The following is an 8,765-nucleotide window of genomic DNA, read 5'->3' as shown; positions in this document are numbered from 1 at the left end:
TTCCACGTGTTCAGCCATCAGTGCCTGAGGATGTGGAGCCCAAGGAGCCCAGCTACCTGGAAGACCCCCATGCTGGACGGTTCATCATCAGTACTGAAGGAGTTCTGCATAGAGGTGCTGCACTGGCTTTCCCCTCAAGCTGCCCCTGGGTGGAGGGCAGGGCTTGGTGAGGGAGTCAAGTTTGAAGGTCAAATGTGCCTGTGAGGCCTGAGAAGATGCCAGAAATGGAGATGCTTGACCTCCATGAGGGGCAAACCATCTGAGTAATTCCACAGGCAAAGCTGCTGGGCAGCTGAGCTGGGAGAGCAGGCCTGTGCCTCTTCTGGGGACTGTGTCCTATGGGTGGGGGAGTGGTAGCATGGGCATAGCAAAGGCTGGCATGTCTCAGACAGCAGCTTCATGTTGTGCTTCAGATCCTGTTCTGGGGCCTGAGGGACCTGAAGAGAGTGAACTTGTTTGAGGTGGATGAGCCCCAGGTGATCATTGAATATGCTGGTAAGAAGGTGGAGTCAGAGGTGATTGTGTCCTACAAAGAGAACCCCAACTTCACTGAGCTGGTCAAATGCATGGATGTAGTGAGTGGGAAGGTAGATTCTGCCATGCCAGGGTATACTATGGCTACTCTGCACCACCTCTCTACATGGGACAACATAGAAGGAGGGGAACTGCTTCCAGGATTTTGCTTTCCCATGACCACATGGTTCAGCTGCAGAACAAAACCTTTGTGAAATTGCCCACCAAGAGCCATCTTAGCCATGGCCTGTCACTGCAAGGCTTTGATTTTTGGGCATAGCTGCAAGGTGCCAGCAGGCTTCTCCTTATGTGATGGGGCTGCCATATTTTGATAGCTCAGCACAGTTTGATCACCTTTACTCCTGTGAACCCCATACATAATTCTTTTGCAGGAGCTTCCAGAGCAGATATACCTGCACCTTCCCCTCAGCATCTTTGTGGTGGAAAAGCGTGCTTTTGGGCGCACTGTGCTTGTGGGTAGCCATGTCGTGTCTGATGTGATGAAATTGTCTCCCAGAAGGCTGGAGGAGGAACCAGAGAATTTTCCCAAAGGTAAGATACTTGGAGAGGTTCTCATGGAGACAACAGGCAGGTTTTCCAGTGGCAAAGATCCCTGGCTCTTCCACTTCCTCTTAGCCAGGCAGCAGAATCCTCTCCCTGCAATCACAAGGTCATAGACTCCACAGAATGGTTTAGGTTGAAAGGGAGGTTAAAGATCATCTTGTTACACCTTCTGCCATGATTAGGGACACTTTCCACTAGACCAGATTGCTCCAAGCCCTGTCCAACCTGGCCTTGGACATTTCCAGGGATGGGGCAGCCACAGCTTCTTTGGACAACCTGTGCCAGTGCCTCACCACCCTCATGGAAGAATTTGCTCAATGAGAGCTCCATCTTTAGGGAGCTCGTCCACTATGACTAAGGATTGAAAAGTTTTCAGTTCTCTCACGTTATCAGGTCAAAGTCTGTTCATTGGGTAATAGCTTAGCTAAATAGCTCTGTGATAGCAAAAGCCAGCACTCCTGATCTGGAAGCATGAAGAAGAAGCCAAAGATTGATCCATCTGTGTCTATTTCTGAGTAGGGAAGGTGTATCTCATAATTCTGAATTCCTGGGAGTCAGCAACAAGCATATTGGTGATGGTGGCCAATCTCAGTACTGTAGTTGGATTTCCAGCAGTATTTTTGCAGGGTCTGTTTTGAAAAGCTTTAAAATCAATCAGACTAGTGCTTTAACAGGGAGGATCTTCCTGTGGCCGAAAGTAAGAAGTAGTGGGCAGAAATAAATGCATGGAAACATGAAGTTCTTTATTTTCATCTCAGCTTGCAATGTCTCATCTCACCGTCTTCCATCTCAGACTGTGGTAAACATTGGACTGGCAGCTGGTTCCATCACTCACTCCCTTAGTTTCGTGAAGGTGAGTGATGTGTTGGGCCCAACAAATGTTGAAGTTTGTAAAGCCAAACTGTAGATTACAAGCAACAAGGAAAAAAGTTCAGAAATTCAGTGTTAGGTTTCATCCACCAGGTTTTTCTCTGGACTGAAACACTCCTCTCTCCTGCCTGCTCATTGGCAGTGCCATGTGCTGGGGCTCTGGCACAGGGACATTAAGGAGGCTTGCCCTGTACCTTGATAATGGCTTCTTTTGTAGCAAAAAACAAAGCTGGAGTCATGGGCAGCTTTGCACCTCCTGTGCTCTGCCTGAAGGCTGAGCCTTTGCCAGAGGCTCCCAGGGCACTAGAGGAGAGTGCATGACTGTCTGGTGTGGCCATTTCTTCCCTCTGAACCCTTTTCTCTTTTCTCTCAAGGCTCCTTTGAAGAAAATTCCTATCAATAAGCTTGTAAAAAAAGGAAGATGAATATGAAGAGGATAAACCAGAACTGGAGGAACTGGATTGGTGGTCCAAGTACTATGCGTCCCTGAAAGAGACGTATAACCAGGTAATATTTTGTGACAGTTGCCAACAGAAAGGGAAAATAGGCTGCACTGGGTTGAGGAAGATGTTTTCAACCATACTGAGTGTCACAGGATCTCTCCTGACATGGATCTGCAGGAATATGTGAACTTTAGTGTAGCAAGCATACTTAAGGTAGCTAGGTATCAAGCATCTACCAGGTGGGCTGATATCAGGAGGAGATGGGTATTGAAACATCTCTGAGGCTCGGTGCTCAAGTGGTGTGAGAATGAGGCAGCTCCTCTTGAGGGTCTCCTGAAAATGTGATGTTGCTGACTTTAACAGGGACTTTCATGCTGCTTATTCTGTCCTGGTTATGTCCTAGTATGTGTTCTGGGAGGAGGTCTGCTCCAAATTTCCTTCCTTGCACTGTCAACTTAAATTCCAATCAAAAGAAGCTAACAGGAGGATCTGGAGAGAAGAAAAAGTTATTAAGACACTCGCTGGATACCATCCTGCTATGATGTTATTGCTGAATGATTTAATTCTATGTATTACTTACTCTGCTGGCAGGAAAATGTCAGTGTTCTGTGCTTAGAAGGGGAAGTGTTTTCTGTCAAGGATCTGAGGTGACTGTGTGTGTTTCAGGCATGCAGTGATGAGGAGGATGCTGAGAATGATGACTTGAATGATGCAGGTGAGTTCTCTAGCAATACCCCACTCTTTAGTGGGAAAAACCACAATTTTATACCATCCCAGAGGGTACTGGGCTTGTGAGAATGGCGTCTGTGCAGACAACACCCTTGCAACATTCAGCTACAACAACATAAAAGTGAGCAGAGAGGCTGAAGACATTGACATGGGCTAACAGGCTATTTCAAGTTGAAAACACCAAATTTTCCTGAAAAAAAATTTGGAAAATAGAAAAGTCCTGGAAAATAATGGAGTTCTGTAAAATGGTGTTAACGCAAGTGCTTTCCTGTGCAGGCAAAATGCAGAAAAATTGTCTGCAGGGATGATGGGATTGTCTAGGTGAGACCAGGAAGCAGTGGTAGGATGGAGAGAGGATGACAGACAGGAAAAACTGTCCAGGATCTGGGCATCACTCTGTGCTTATGGGGTACTCACCTGGGGTGCAGGTGAATCAGGTAACAGGAGGTACCAGAGGTAATGGACAGTAATAACAATCTTTTTATGATCTGAGAACAGTGTTACAACTGTAGGTTCAGGTTTGCAGTGGTGCAAGCAGTGACTCATATGGCTCTGACCTGGGAAAGTGCGAAGTATAAAAATGATGTAAATACAATTTAAGGAGACTTTGAGGGTACCTGCATTCCATTAGTACTCTGGGGATCTGGAGCCTTGGGGAATGGGACAAGGACACACCCACTCTGTCCTTGGTTTGGTGGTGCTCCTGAGAAAGGTCTAGACACAGTCTCTTTCAGCTGGCTGTGCTGAAAGTGGCAGTGATGCTTTAGTTAGAAACCCAAACCAGCAGGCCAGCAAATAACCACTCTTACAAAGAGGAGGGTGGGCTCTCCTCTGTGCTTTCCCTGACAGTACCTGTGAGCTGGCCCAACCACCTTCCATTTGGTTTCTGCCCAACTCCTGTCTGAATAGCAGCCATGCAGGCAAACAGGTAGATAGGTCTATACCAATTTTTGTCCCTCACCCATCCAGCCATGCCATAGTGGGAAACAGGAGATGCCAGAAGGACACCTCCTACAAACAGCAATAGCTCCAGTTGCATGACACAGGTCAAAGCCCTGGGTGAAAGCAGAAACTGTGGCTGGGGTGATTTCATGTAGAGACCCTTGGTATGACGGGTGAAATCAGAGTGTTTCCTAATCTCTTACCGTCATTTCTAGATGGAGGGAATTTAAGTGTATCTTCCATTGATATTGAAGCAGAGGATGAGGCAGTGATTGAAGCTGAACATGCTCAACCCAAGAGGAAGCTCATTGCCACCCTTCAGGTGATAATTGGGATGACCTAGTCACTTTCAGCCCTGGCCATTTGTCCATGTCTTCCTCACCTTCCTGCAATGGAAGTTATGCTGGGAGGAGAACCTGCAGTGTGTGCTGAGGCCCCACCATTGCTGGACTTCGATACAGCTAGTAAGACCTTGGAGCCAGGCTGAGATGTGCATCCACATCCAAGGCAGGCCCTAGGGACATGCAGGAAAACCATTAACACCCTGCACTGAGTAATACAGAAGTAAGGTAGGACTAGGTGGAATGATTGAAACAGAGAAAGGATGGTCTTTCTGACTCTCCTTCCCTTTGAGATAGCAAGAAAAGGCCCCAAATTACTTTCTACCTATTTCAGATCTACAACTCTGAGCTGGAACATGAGTTTGGTAATTTTGAAGACTGGTTGTATATTTTCCCCCTTGATCATAGCAAAGCAAATGAGGATGAAGATGGAAAGAGAATGAACATTATGTGGGGAAGTACAAGGTACTGTTTCATTTGGATGACATTTGTGCTTCTTGTGGAAGAAGATCCTTATGACCTGTATTTCAGAGCAAGCCAACACCAGCAAAACCTTTCAGAGTGCATGGGTGTGCAGTGTGGGCTGGGTAGGGTACTGTTAGTGCCTGTTGAAGCAATTTTACTGTCCTACTGTTGTTATCTTATAAATCCATCCAATTTAGATTTTTTTTAGCTGCTACAAAGAGAAAGCATGCAGCATAAAGGACTCATTCTGGTTGAAGACTCTGGTTGTATTCAGTATGCATATAAGTATTATATAAATAAGCTTCACTGGTTTTAAGTTAGGAAACTTATTTAAAAGAGGTATCATCCTCCAGTCCAGGAGCTCTTGAAGACTCTGAGATATTAACTACAGAAGCTGTAGCTGTCCCTAGAAAATGTTTGGTGTCCTCTCTCTTTGGCAACCCAAAGTGCCTAGAGGTGCTCCGATCTGACACTGGCAGTGGTACAACAGCCTGCAGCCTAAATTGCAAGCAGGGATTGCCTGGGACATGTGGACATGATTTGACCTTTGGAAAGGACTGTCCCCATGGCACGGGGTGTCTGTAGTGAAATGGGGAAATAGCTCTGATTTTCTAGTTGGCAGGTGAAGCTGGTGGCTCCAGTCCTTTCTGAGATATTCCCATGTATATCCAGCTGTTCCTTGAAAAGTGTTTTCTGCAGGGCTCCTTCTATGTCTACCCCACTGAGGAAGCTGTTACAGAGCCCAAGGTCTCCCAGGGCATTCCAAGGAACAGACCCATCAAGGTTCTTGTAAGAGTTTATATTGTTAAGATAAGTCTCTGGTTGAGGTGACAGTAATGCTTGGCAGTCTCTACCCTCCCTGTGGTCCTTCTGCTATTCTCTGCTCAGTAAATGCAAGCAGTGACACTTGTGAAAAATGTGATGCTAGCTTGAAGCCTCTGCTAGTGGAAGGCACCTACATCTATATCCTGTCCGTGAAGAATCTTCCATGTTTTATAGCTTGAAGATGGGCAGATGGGCATTTCTTGGCTCCTCACATCTGCCCTGAGATCATGAACAAGTAGGTGGGTCCACAGCTGAAGACATCAATGGCTTGTAGAGTGAGGATTTGTGTGGGAACAAGTGGCTGTTTCACTGCTGGGGTAGTTGCTGGAGGGACCTGACCAAGCAGGCTGGGGTGGTGTCAGGCCTGTGCAGTGTTCCTTGTGCAGGCTGCCCTCCACAGCTGTGTTCAGCAGTATCTCTTGTATGTTCCAGGCTACAAATCTGTCTCCAGTAGACCCCAATGGCAAAGCAGACCCTTATGTGGTGGTGACTGTGGGGCAGCAGCAGAAGGACACAAAGGAGCAATACATCCCAAAGCAGCTCAATCCTGTGTTTGGAGAGTATGCAGGAAGGTTTCATCTAGCAGGTTTAATAAGAACAGTGCAAATCTAGGGCTTGAAATGTGGCTCAGCATGTAAGGTCTTCTGTTCCTTTCTGATGGAGAATTTTGTGTTTTTACACAAAGCCCTTGGGCATGTCCCTCGCCTCCAGCTATCTCAGGAGCCATCATACTTTGGGTTAGGAGACAAGCACACCCAAGGACTTGATTTAAAATTGGAAGCCGAGCATTGGAGAGGGTTTTCCCTAACTCCAGGCCCTTTATCCAAGCCATACATTCCTGGAAAAGTAATTTCTTTGTTGGAACTTGCACACTGAAAATGTCACATACTTAATTTAGAGAGAACCAAAGTTTATCAGAGGCCTTTAAGTTGTCAAATACAGTTCTTAAACGTGTAAGATTATCAAAGCAGAGCCTGTGTTTAATTTCTATCCTCTTTGCTAACTGCACTTTCCCTATTTGATTCTGTCTAGAGTTGTGGAGCTGACAGTCTCCTTTCCCATGGAATCAGAACTCACTGTGGCAATATTTGATCCTAATTTGGTTGGATCTGATGATCTGATTGGGGAGACCAAGATTGATTTGGAGAATCGATTCTACAGCAAGCACAGGGCCAACTGTGGAGTGGCTGCACAATATGACTTGTAGGTACCAACGAGGGCCATAGACATTCTTACCTGCTACATGTGGGTAGCAGAGGTCCTCCTGTTTTGCAAGACAGAATATGCATTTGCAGGTGCTCCACAGATCTGCTTTAGACACCTACCAGTTTCCTGTGATAGCTCTAATTCCTATGGCAATCTAATACACTTTGCATAATATAGCAAAAAAACTTCTTTATTCCTTGCACATTGGTGTTATGTGAGAAAAATACTTGCTTGACTCTGACCTCTTTCAGAAAGTACAGCAGTTTCTTTGGCAGTATTTTGTAAGTAGCAACACACAGGACATTTGATTTCCTTTGGCCTCCTATGTGGATTCTCCAGTATCTTCAGCCAGATTTCTGCAAACTTCTTTTCTCCTACCCTGCTATTGGAAAATTAGGTGTGGGAATGGAGTTGAGTACCCAGTGCAGCTGAAAATTCTTTCACACTTAGTAACTGTATCTAGAATTGCTCCTGCTCCTAGCATTGCTTCTGCTGCTCAGAAGCTAATAGCTGTGTGGGGTGCAAGTCCAGCTTGTTCTCTGTCAGAAGAGTTTGTTGAGCTTTTCATTCATTAAGATTTTTTGTAACCTCTTTAAGCCCAGGGTTTTCCCAGTGAAAATCTGGGCAGGGTTCTAGTGACATAGCCTGTGCTTTGGGAAGGAAGGCTGTTTCACAGCCTAGAAGCTGAAGAAGTTCTTGATGTTTTCTTTTTCCATGCAGAAATGGCTACAACATGTGGCAAGATGCTTTTAAACCCACACAGATCTTGGATAGTTTATGCAAGAAAAACTCAATCCCTGCTGCTGAGTACAGATGGGAGGAGATCAAAGTGGACAATAAAATATTCAAGGTCCCTCCAGAGGCTTTTCCTGAAGGTACAGAGGGCTTGTTGGACTGGGCCCTTAAACATCTGCCTGTGCTCAGCAATGCACGTGTTGGTGGGTGGTCTGGGAGCCCACAACCTTCCCTGAGGTGTCCAGGCTGGCTTCCTGACTATGTGCCCTGCATGGCCCAGTTTTTTTGGTCACTGTGGGGTGCATCCTTGGTTCAGTGCCATCGTTTCAGTGGACATTGTTGCACTGGGAGAAGATGTGATCCAGGCCATTAGGTACCAAAGTGGCTTCCCAGGCAGTGGGTGGAACAGAGTAAACCTACCTTCAGAGCACTGCTGGTCATGGAGGTTTGTTGTATGCCAGATTATTCTTGTAGCTGGCACTATCACAAAGCTGTACCTTCATCTGCTTATGGTAAAGCTGTACCTTCATCTGCTTATGGTCACTATCAGCAAGATAAGGAAGTCCTGTTTGTTTGGGGTTATGGGTGTTTTGGAGTTTTTTGGGGATTTTTTTTTGTTGGTTGATTTGTGGGTTTTTTTTGTGGTGATGGTTTGTTTGAATTTCTTTAGTTCTTTTGTTGTTCTTTTTCTTTTTCTTTTTTTTTTTTTTGGGGGGGGGGTCTTGTTTTGTTTTGTTTTGGGTGTATTTTGGGGAGCACAGGGGAGGGGGAAGGGAGTGTTTTTTCAGTCTTCATTCCTGTTTTTAGCTGGCTTTCTCCAGGAATGCTCTGTGCTTCCAGTGGCTTCAGGTGCTTGGAGTGATTCCACACTGCCCCTCTCTACTGTTGATCTCCACCTTGTGGGCAGCTTCTGCTTCTCATTTGCTGTTTTCTTTGTTTCTAACTGGCATGACAAACCCTGAGCCAGGGCCACAGATGTCCAAGAACACAGCAACCTTTCAGCTGGTAGAGGCTGTCCAAGAACAGCCTCTACCAGCAGTGATGGAGATCTTTCCTCATCAAAGGCTAGGCCCTGCTGCTGCCAACACCTGTGCAATTGAATCCAAACTCGAAGAAAGACTAGAGCAGATGT

At 46.0% G+C, this 8,765-nt stretch overlaps 1 pseudogene; it reads left to right on the top strand.

The window, feature by feature from the left end:
- Positions 1-69: 69 nt before the first annotated feature.
- Positions 70-5,513, top strand: LOC146765684 (fer-1-like protein 4; annotated as a pseudogene).
- The last annotated feature ends 3,252 nt before the right edge of the window (positions 5,514-8,765 follow it).

This window comes from Lonchura striata, chromosome 20 (genome assembly GCF_050655825.1).
Source record: "Lonchura striata isolate lonStrDom1 chromosome 20, ASM5065582v1, whole genome shotgun sequence".
In the NCBI taxonomy this organism is placed as follows: Eukaryota; Metazoa; Chordata; class Aves; order Passeriformes; family Estrildidae; genus Lonchura; species Lonchura striata.
This window is presented reverse-complemented; position numbering and strand designations above follow the sequence as displayed.